This window comes from Palaemon carinicauda, chromosome 23 (genome assembly GCF_036898095.1).
Source record: "Palaemon carinicauda isolate YSFRI2023 chromosome 23, ASM3689809v2, whole genome shotgun sequence".
NCBI classification, from domain to species: Eukaryota; Metazoa; Arthropoda; class Malacostraca; order Decapoda; family Palaemonidae; genus Palaemon; species Palaemon carinicauda.
In genome coordinates, this window is record NC_090747.1 from 62,635,005 (window position 1) to 62,646,721 (window position 11,717).

Consider the following 11,717-nt stretch of genomic DNA (forward strand, 5'->3'; position numbering starts at 1 on the left):
TCACTGAGGCAAACTGGAGAGAACCTAGAACCCTCTCTTGTTGCCGTCTTGATATCCTGTCGGATTGTAGAAATCTCTTGACAGATCCCGCTATCTCTCTACTCTTCTTTAATGGAATGGAGAGGCAGTGTGACTGTAAGTTCCAGTAAACACCCAGCCATTGGAATTTTTGAGCTGGAGATAGTCGAGACTTTTCCAGGTTGATCTTGAATCCTAGATATTCCAGGAACTGGATCACTTGCTTGCAGGCTTGCGTGCATTCTTCTTCGGATGCTGCCCACACCAGCCAGTCGTCCAGGTAGGCAATCACCTGAACTCCCCTCAGGCGTAGTTGACGAATGACTGCGTTCGCAAGCTTTGTGAATACCCTTGGAGCTATACTTAGTCCGAAGGGCATGGCTCCGAAGACGTATTGTCTCTTTTGCAGCTTGAATCCTAGGTAGGAGGAGACTTGTCGATTGATTGGGACATGCCAATATGCGTCTGCCATGTCTGTGGAGACTGGGTATGCCTGTTTGGGCAGTAGGGTCCTTATGTGTTGAAGAGTAAGCATCCTGAACTTGTGGTTCACTATGAACTTGTTGAGTGGTGACAAGTCCAGAATGACTCCGAGTTTTTCCGAATCCTTCTTCGGAACACAAAACAGCCTTCCTTGGAATTTGACGGACTTTGCCCTCCTTATGACTCTCTTGTCTAAGAGTTCTTGGACATATTCTTCCAGAATGGGGGTTGAGTGCTGGAAGAATTGAGGGAAAGTTGGTGGAGTTGTGTTCCAACTCCACCCCAGTCTGTTCTTGATTAGGCTGTGGGTCCAGCGATCCCGGAAAGAGAAAAGTCTCCCTCCTACCGGAAGCATCTCACTTTTGAGTGCTGGCTGGAGGACTTGCCTCCTTGGCCACATCCACCCTGGTTGCCCCTGCCTCTAGCGTGGCGTCTAGAGGAACCTCGAGACTTCGGCCGAAAGGTTGTGGATTGCCTTTCAAAGGCTGGGGTGAAAACTGGCGACTGTGTCGCTAGTTGTTGGGGCACCAGTTGGAACGTGGTGGGTGGTTGTGCCACTGTCTGGGACACCGTGGCCACAGGAAGTTGTTGTTGTCGAGATGGGCGAGAGGGCACTCTTGGTCTCTTAGTCTTCCTTTTGGGTTGGGGACCCTCCTCAGGTGAAGACTTTCTCTTAGTCGACAAGCCCCACTTATGGAGAAGATTGCTATTCTCCGTGGTGGCTTTGTCGACGACCTCTTTGACCACGTCACTTGGGAAGAGGTCGTTTCCCCAGATGTTAGAAGCTATCAGCTTCCTTGGTTCGTGCCTCACCGCAGCCGAGGCGAACACGAACTCTACAAGCCCGTCTGGCTTTTATGAAGTTGTACAGGTCCTTGGTGATTGTTGCCAAATGAGCTTTGGTAAGACCATGTATATGTCTGGGGTTTGTGGGACACTTGCCAATGTCTCCAGTCCAGTCTGGAGGGACATGGAGGCGGCAAGTCTTTCCTTCGTCTCCTGCTCTCTGCGCAGGTGGAAGTTTGACAACTTGGGGAGGTCTTCTCCGAACTGACATCCGGCAATGTCGGCCTCCAACTTCCTGACTGAGAAGGTGTTATAAACATCCTTCCAGTCTGCATCTTCTGATGGTAGGGCAAGGGAAAAGGGCCTACACTCCTCGAGTGTGGGGCAAGGTTTTCCTGCCTCGACTGCCTTTAAGGCTGTCTTGAACCCTTTTTCCATAAAGGGGAAGGCACGGGAAGAAGCAGCAATGAAGGACGGGTGCTTCTTGTTGAGAGCCGGTACCTTGGAGCTAGTAAAGGCCCTCTCTTTCAAGGTACTAGTGAACAAGGCCTGGACTTTGGGGAGGTCCAGTATGATGACCTCTTTTGGCTCCGTTTCCTCTTTCGAGGGAGGTTCCGTCCTTAGACAAACTTAGCAGTTAGGATATGCCCCTTTGCTGGGCCAGAACTCGATATCCTCTACTGGGACCGTACCCAGCTTGTCGGAGAGGAAGATCTTCCCTCCTGACATAGGCATGTGCTCAGCATACCTCCAAGGGTTGACGTCCGAGAAAGGGGGAAGTTCCTTAACGTTTAACTTCTTTGGGGCTAAACGGGAAGTCACGAGCTGGTGCATCTCAGTACGAAATGAAGCTCCCTTCTCAGATGACTCCTTCTTCATGTCCTGAAACATAGACAAGAAAGAAGTTAAAGTATGGCTAATCGTATCCAATTGGGGGGCAGAGGAGGTCGACGGGACAGGCTCAGCCACCGGAGCTGATGAAACCGAAATAATTTCGGTTACTTCATCGTCGCCTTCAGGAGGTAGTTCAGCCTCCTGCTCTTGCTCTTTGGCTAGAAGACTGCGTTCCGTATCCTCATAAACTACCGACATATTATCTTCTAGCTGGATGTCCTTCATGGCATCCGAAACTTCCGATTCTATTGGAATCTGGACGAGGGGGATCTCAGACTGAGATGCCCTAGGGAAAAGACAAGCCCTCATTCTTTCATTAGGAAGGTATGGGCCAGTGGTGTTCTTTTGAAAACCCCTGACCTATTTCCGCAGCCTCTCTCTTGCTGCATCCCTTGACTCAGTTGACTTTTGATCATCAAAAGCCTCAGTAACCAGATTGTAACAAACGTCACATACCTGGGGGTCCCAATACTTAAGAGAGCCCTTCGTCGTCGCGCAGCGCGCGTGGTTCCTGCACAAACCATGGCCGCAGAAGTTCTTACTGCGGACCTTGCAGAAGTGGTTCCCGCACTCGGAATAGTCCTCCTGTAAAGAAAGGAAAGGCGGATGAGTATTCGGTGAATTATCTCACACAATTCATCATACAATGTTATGTATATTTTAGCTTAGGATAGGTAAGCTAAAAAGGAAAGAGGAAAGACACCTACGTGTGTTTCCTGCTCAGCCAATTGCTATGACCTCCCTCAATATTGAATCTCGGGCATTCTAAGATAGAATCATTCCTTATGGGTACTGCTGTCACCCACTTGGAATAATGGTAGACTACCATCAGATACCAAAGAGACTCACAAGGTCAATAGCAACTAATTCAAAAGGAGAAGGTCACTATTTTCAAGGCTGGCAGGGCAAAAACCTCCATCGAAACCTTACAAGTCTGACATTCCCAACATGTTTGGCACATATCCCCAATTACACTAATCAAGATCTGTGCCAAACAAGTCGACAGAGCATTTTTCCGATCCCTCAGTGAGCATTCTGGAGGTTTGTGTCTGCAACTAGGTCAATTAGGACATTGAAGGTGACAACAGAGACTACCGTTCCATCTGGGTTCCATTTCACTAGCAGACCCTGGTGCACCTCCAGGTCAGATCAACATCTCTTATATGGCAGATAGAAGCATTGAACCTGAGATACAAGAGCCGAGGAGTAGATCATCTTGATGACAGATTGAACCTGTCAATGATCTCCCTGGATCTTGACCACCTGACTAAAGAACAGAAGAGCATTCCCAGAAAACACTTCTTGGTCAGGTTCAGGGCCAGTCAGCTTCATGACAGTGGTCTCAGTATACAGCAGGGAGACTGAGAGTACTTTGAGAGACAATTGATGAACAGTACAGTAGTGTGGTCATACACCAACTGTTCATTGGGTGAATCCAGTATCAGGTAGGCTGCATCCAATAGATGTCTACCAAGGACGAAGCAAAAGTTAATATCTCTGGCAGCTACCACCATGTTAAACAGCGGTAGTCTCCTCCCAGAAGGACACTTTATCTCTAACTGATAGTACCTATGCCCCTGTATTATCAAGGTTTTGTGTAGCACCTCTAGACCTACTGCCGAGTGTTGAGACATGCTTACAACTGGACTGACTAGGTGCCTTTCCATTTACATACTGGATTTCAGGACAATCCTCTGGTGCTTCCGGATCATCTGCGGCCAAGTCCTCAGCATCAGGCACACGAGCTTTCACCTGCGTCTTATGGCCCAGAATCACGTCACTCGGAGAGATGTAATTACAGAGGGTTAAAATGCACCCCAAAAAGACATTGAAGATTCCCATACTGAGGCTTGGTCATGGATGGATCACAATAAACTGTAGGACAAGTGGGACTAAAATGGACCCAGATTTCCAGGTTCAATAGCTTAAACGCTGCCAAAAGCAACTCCAGACCTGGGACTGTACATGGGAAATGCATTGCCTTGATCCTGTTCCTGTTAATCTTAATCAGTTTGAAGCCTATTCCACCAGCGTCTTTCAGAAACTGCTGAATTAAGGCATCCCGGAGTTTGGCTCCCTTCAACCGAGAGTCTGGTGTAACACCTGACCTTTCCATCCAGCCGTTCATGACTAGCTCCAAAGATTCTCTGAAAGAATCTGACCACCACAAACCTCCTTATACAAGGCCAATCCAGTAGGCAACAATAGCAAGCAGTTATTCAGTTAGTGTGGCCAACGGGATTACCAGTCTGATTTGGCATTCTGATCAATTGGACAGTAGTTAACAAAAAAGTTGAATCCAGACAGATCCTCTAGTGTGCGTGCTCGACGACTGCCAACCACCTTCATGTCATGAAGATACTTTAAGGGAAGGTGATCAGAATAAATGGCAAAGAACTGACCATAGAGGAAAGCCCTGAAGGTTTTCACTCCGCATTGTAGAGCAGTCAACTCATGCTCAATGGTAGAAAAACAGGTCTCGCAATCAAGGAAAGTCGTAGAGTCTTACACTATCACCCGACGCTCCCCTGGATGCTCCAAGGACTCCTGGTACAGACAAGCACCATCACCTTCACCTGAAGCATCAAGCAACTCCATGGGTTTAGCATCTGCAGAGTAGTCAGGGTATGACAGCAATATGTCCTCCTTGATCAGTTCCTTCAAGTGTTCATAGTCCATTTCTGCAGTCCACTTCAGTTTTCTGGTTCCTTGCGATTTTCATCCTCCAGTCTTCACAGATAATGGTTTGGTTATCTGTAAGCACAGGGGGATAAACTTCCATTGGAGATTACCAGTCCTAAGAATCCCCGTAGGTCATGCATAGTGGTAGGTTTAGGGAAGTCCTCCAGTTTCTGAATGTATTCTGGTAGCTTACGCTTACCAGAGCGTCCAGCCAGATGACCAAGATACTTAACCGCGGCTTGAACTCGAGAACACTTCCTGAGTTTTATCTTGAGCCCGTGCTTCTGAAGAGTAGCCAAAACTCGTTCTACCAGTTTCAGGTGTTTCGCAAAAGAAGCCCCAAGGATCAAGATGTCATCAATGTAGACAGTTGCATTGGCTTTCAGGAACTCGTATAGAGTAGTATGCATTTCTCTCTGGAACACTGCAGGTGCATTCATCAATACAAAAGATAAACGTCTGAAGTTCCAGTGTCCAAAGGCGGTAGAGAAAGCCACATATTTTTTATTGTCTTATGCCAACGGGAACTGGTAGTATCCACGAACCAGGTCATGGGTTGTGAAATATACTCATTCCTTTTAACCCAAATACAAACTCTGCCATCTTTGGCATTAAGAACTTTTTAGACTGTCACCTTATTCGGTCTATGGTAGTCAACACACAACTGTATACTGTTGTAATTTTTGACGACGAACAATGGGTAAAGATCAAGGAGAGATGCTGGGTTCAATAATACCCAGTTCATACAACTCCTTGCTCTGTTCCTCAGTGGCGTCAGTGACAGGTTTTGCAAACCGTCGGACCCTCTGATAAATGGGTGTCTCACCATTCAGGTGAATGTGTATTGGGGTGCTTGAGCACTCTCCCACATCATAGTCACCAGTACTGATGACGGGAAGGTAACGTTGAAGCATCTTACAAAACTGGTCCTTCTGACAAGAATCCAGTTCGTCTGAGATAGACAGACTGTCTATCTCTTCCAATACTCTTGGTTCAGGTGTCAAGTTGCACTCCTGTGCTGTCTGGCATGATAGAGGAGCATCCATTTTTGCTATGGTAAACACCTTCGTCAAGAGATTTCCCTTCTTGATCTTGGCAGTTCCTTCAGAGGAACCCTTGATTAAAACTGAGGCTTTTTCATCTTTCAGTTCTAGTATGCCAGGGATCGCTGTAGCCTTTCTTGGCAGACTGAGGGTTATGATGTCGCTTTCATAATACATCTCCGACCAGCAGGGCACCTAAAAGATGTGTCAAGTCCTTTAGGAAAATCTACAGTGACAGGAACAAGTACGGACTCGATACTGGCAATCCTAATTGAATCGGGCACGTGGACATCAAGTACGTAAAATACTTGCTAACAACAGGCTCCATGTATTGGGACATAATACTCCAAAAAAGGCTCTTGGGAAGTACCGCCAACGCTCGGCCAATTTTGGGCTTGTCAACTATTACCAAGTTTGCTCTCAAGAACTGGTAACCAAGCACTACGTGCTCAGCCATAGTCCCTGAAGGCACTACATGGAACGCACTCGGGGTGAATATGTATCATCCCATGCAGTTTAGGGGTCAACAGTACAGTACTTAAGGTCTTAGGTCCTGTTAGACTTAAACCCTTCATTCCAGTGGTGTCGGTACCATCTGCAGCTGGTAATCCTGCAATACACCTCGGCTCCAGAGTCAATGAGAGCATCCAACGCTCCTGATGGAAACTTGGACAAGGAAAATTGGACAACCTTGAGTGATACAGGAGCCAACTGCTCCAGGTTAACCCTATGAAGGGTTTTCAATACAGCCTCAGTTCCTGCTTCCTCCCTGGAGGAGTCAGTTGGAGAAGCCTTGGACAATGTTGAGGACAGGTTATCAGTGGCCAATCCTGAAAGTCATTAGATGCACAATGACCTTTTCAGGTTGAGGGGTAACCTTGTAAATCAGAATTTTCGAGGCTGCCACCGGAATACCAGGAGCAAGCTTCCTAGCACTCAAACCTTCCTTCTATGTAGACCCATCTTATAAACCAAAGGTCTGGTGTTTAACACCATATGATACTGCTAGGTTCTTGATGACTTCCTGGTCTTTGACTTCTTGCTCCTCATCTCAACGGTATAAGAAGAAGCACTGGATTCACTCCCACTTTGGCTCTCCCTACTACCGGTCGAACCAGAGTAGGATGATGGGGTCGGAGTACCATTTTCATGCACTGCCCTCCATCTAGAAGGAGTCTTGATGAAAGCGGTTTCCTTCCCAGGGCTGCGGACAGTCGCTGATTTTTGGACGGGTGAGCTGTTACCCACACTGTGCAACTTGTTGGTTAGCTTAGCCATAGCGCAAGCACAGGTTGAAGCATCTGCGGCACTCATTCACGATGTGCCCTAGTTTGTCGCACCAAGTACAGTACCTCCTCTTGAATTGAGGAGACCTGTCCGGGGTGCGCGATGGTGCCAGGTGCACTTCCACAGGTGTAGGCTTGGGGACAGGTTGAGGAGGAGTGCATGGGTTGACTTGGTCGGGTGCAGGTAAATGATTAAGGACAGCAATAGCAAAGCTGTCGGCATACGAGCTGTGCCATGACTTTCCCACTCCACTAATGGCCAAGTCCTATGCGTCTTGGCTTTGCTGACGGCATGCCTCATTGAGAACACCCAACAGGTGCAGGACATCCTGCCAAGTGGCCTGATGGCCAGCAGAGACATTGATGGTGGCCAGAGACTGTTCAAGCCAATTCACAGCTTTGCTAGGAACCGTTTTGAGGAGCTTTCATCTCAGCTCTTTCTGGTCCAAGCTACACCGAAGGTATGCTGACTTGAACAAGGAGGCCAACTGCATGGCTTAAATTCTCTACAGCTCGCACTCCTTATAGGTGGCACTGTTGAATTGTTCTTTCCTCCCAGCATTGCATCTCTCATGGTAAATCTTGAGAAGTCTTCACTGCTTCCCACTCAAAGACTGGTATACCTAAGCATGATTATAGACACCACTCTCCACAAAGCCTTCCCATCAGACGACAGGATAGCAAGGCTGAGGAAGGTTGCAATACCTTTTCTCAGATGAGAAGAACTTCCAGCCCAATCGTGGTTACGTCTCCTCGGTCACTTTTCATCGCTGGCCAGTCTAGTTCCCAATGGTCGCCTCAGGATGAGATCCCTCTAGTGGCGACTCAAATCCCGGTGGAATCAAGCGTATGACTCCCCGGACATCCAGATCCCCATGGAACCTGCGGAACTGACGGATCTCCAGTGGTGGGTGGCAGACAAGTGGATCGTCTCGTCCTCCCCCCGGATTTGATGCTGTTTTCGGACGCTTCAAAAAAAGGGTGGGGGTCCCACGTGCTGCACCACACAACCTCAGGCCTCTGGTCAGAGTCAGAAAATTACCTCCATATAAATTTCCTAGAGATGAAGGCCGTCTTTCTAGCCCTTTAACAGTTCCAACAGTACCTGGCAAGTCACTCTGTGGTGGTGATGAGCGACAAAACCATAGTATTGGCCTGCATCAACAAACAAGGAGGTACTTTTTCGCAGCAACTATCCCATCTAGCAGTAGAGATACTGAGATGGGCCGAAATCACTCGATACCACTATCGGCACGTTTCATTCTAGTAGGGAACAAAGTCCTGACTTTGTGGGGTTCTCCGACTGTGGACCTCTTCGCAACGGCCCTGAACTTCAGGCTCCCGCTCTACTGTTCCCCAGTCCCAGACCCCAAGGCTCTCTGGCAAAATGCTTTCCAACAACAGTGGGACAACATCAATGTTTACTCTTTTCCTCTGTTCCTCTGTTCTGTCTGATGAGGAGGGTACTCAACAAGACCAGAACATCGGTCAATCTTTCAGTGACCCTCATAGCTCCGCTATGGCATCACGCAGAGTGGTTCTCGGACCTTCTGCAACTCCTAACGGAGCCGCCAAGAGAACTCCCTCTACGACATAATTTACTCAAACAACCACACGTCAACATCTTCCACAAAGCTGTAGGTTCACTACGACCACGCCTGGAGACTATCCAGCTTCTCCTCTCTGAGAGAGGATTTTCACAAGTTGCAATCAGGATGTCTGGACACCTGCGAAAGTCATCAGCAGTAGTCTACCAGGCAAAGTGGAAAGTCTTCTGTGGAAGGGTTATCTCTCCACTCGATGCCACTATTCCAGCAATAGTGGAGTTCCTCATGTATTTTTGTGAAGAAATGCACCTATCAGTCTCAGCAGTGAAAGGCTATCTCTCAGCCTTAAGCCTCGCCTTCTGGCTGAAAAGAATGGACATTTCTTCATCACTAGAACTTTCTCTACTCGTACGGAGTTATGGACTTACCTGCCCTCAGTCGGAAGTGAGACCTCTCCCATGGAACGTGGTTCGAGTTCTCAGGTCTCTTAAGAGACCTCCCTATGAACCATTACGCCAGGCATCAGATCGCCACCTAACCTGGAAGACGGTGTTACTGCTAGCTTTGGCCTCTGCCAAGTGAGTCAGCGAACTTCATGGTCTCTCGTATGACATCGCCCATTCAAGGGGATGGGGGGAGGTAACGTTCTGCTTCGTCCCTGAGTTTATTGCCAAGACTCAGAATCCGGGAGTAGCGGATCTTCGATTCGACTCCCTCTGGATTTCTAGTCTCCGTATTGTAACAGATGACCCAGACCATCTCTTACTATGCCCAATAAGGAGCTTGAGGCTGTACCTCAAAAGAACAGCCACAGCCCGTTCTTGTGTGCTGGCACTATTCGTCAGCACAGGAAGGACTAAGAGGAGGGTCACCAAGAACACCATCTCTGCATGGATCCGCAGGGTAATGGATCTGACACTGAATCCAGACCCTCCTCCGTCACGTCGCCCCAAAGCACATGATGTCAGGGGCATAGCTACGTCCCTGGCCTTCAAAAGAAATTTTTCAGTGACGCAGCTGCTTCAAGCGGGGGTGTGGAAATGGCAAACCACGTTCACATCCCACTACCTGCAAGACGAACCCACAGGAGACTCGATACTTTCTCTATCGGTCCTGTGGTGGCTGCACAACAGGTGGTTTTAAACCTCAAGCTCCTTATTAGACAAGTAGCAGAAGGTTGAGGGCATTGTTACCCAGTTTTAGTCATCCCCTCTCTTGGGGAAAGCAGCATCCTGGGTTCTCTGCATAGCTGACCTCAAACCACTGCAGGTAAACCATACTTCCTTGTGTTCCTAGTATTAATATTAATACTGTTACGTCCCCATACCCTGACGAGGTGGTATTTGGAAAGTCCTTGTCTACAAGTTTCCATCTAAAGAAATTCAGAACAACTTTCTAGGACGAGTCACACTTCTTCATACCTTCACACACAGCTTGCGTAGGCCGCAGTCCTTGCGTAGCAAGGTTTTAGCGAGGTGCAGGGACTCCTTATTTCTTGAGTGCTTACACCCTCAAATAAGGAGCCCAGGGGCAAAGCCAAAAGCCAGACTGGCTGGGACGTCCACCTTTCCTAATGGATGAGTCACCCCTATTAAATAGCGTGGTTTGTATTCCAGTTACGGAACAGATGACAAATTTGTAGATAATTTGTATTTTTCCTAACTATACAAACCTTAGCTATTTAGCCAAACTTGCCTGCCAGCCCTATCCCCCTTGAAGTCCTACCTCCAAGCAAAGTGAGCTCAAGCACAGGTGTGTGAGAGGTGGGGGGGGGGGTAGCAAACTACCCTCCCCTACCCTCGCTAACTAGCGGTGTGGGTAGTAAACCCTCGTTAAAAATTAATGGCTCGTCATTTCAGCTACGCCGAAAGTAATACCCCTATTAAATAGCTAAAGTTTGTATAGTCAGGAAAAATACAAATTATCTATGAATTTGTCATATTTCTATTTTTATTTTGAGTTTGCCAAATAAACAGTTAGTATGACCATGGATTTCATTCTGGGGAAAATCAACAATATAGGCTATATAATAGATAGCTCAAATCTCGGGGAAGGTTTTAGAAAGGAAGCAAATAACACATGAAAGAAATTGGTGGCTGAGGAGGAGTCATTTTAAGTAAGGAAATGCATGCTACTGTTTACAAAAATAAAAAAAGATTTATTTAAAAATGAAAAAATGAAGGTACAGTAATTATAAAAAATTATTTTCTTATAATATGGAATAAGAATTGAACAACAATAACTAGACTGAAAAATTATTTGAAAATACAAGCCGCCCACACACAGGGCACTCCCATATCAATACAAAGCTACCAGGAATTGGTTATTCAGGAAGCCCAGACATTAAGAATACGGTTTAAAATACAAGTCTTTCAAAATACAGTCCTATCTGGTTTGTGATGCAAATTTTTTATTTGTTAACATTAATACTGAGCCTTTTCAGTCAAGGTAGACATTTTCCAAAAAAAAGTTCCAGGCTTGTGACAAAAGAAAGCTTCAAGCTAAGGTGAACCCTGCAACATTGTGGTTCATTATCTGCATTATCAGTCAGCAGGGTTTGGACATTGACAACACTTGAAAGTTCTATGCCACTTTGTTCATTTGTCTCTGGGGACAAGTATGTGAAACCTTATTTATGAGAAATGTCAATATATTAAAAGAGGCAGTCACATTATGATGGAAAAACATGTTAGTGATAAGAATAATTCACAACGGAATCATACTTTTTTTTCTTTATTAGTTCCACAGCCGAGCACATAGTCAAAGCTACTCTGACTGATATAATTCCCAGTAGGTACTCTCACTATGGTTTTTTGTTCTTACTGGAACACTTATTAGTCTCTAGATTGTTCATTTTCCAATGATTGTTTTTTTTTCTGAATAAACATGGAGGTAACTAGGCTCCACCATTCACAGTTTTTTCTTCTGCTTTGTACACCATATTACGTACTATCTCAGGCTGCCATTGGATGTTGAAA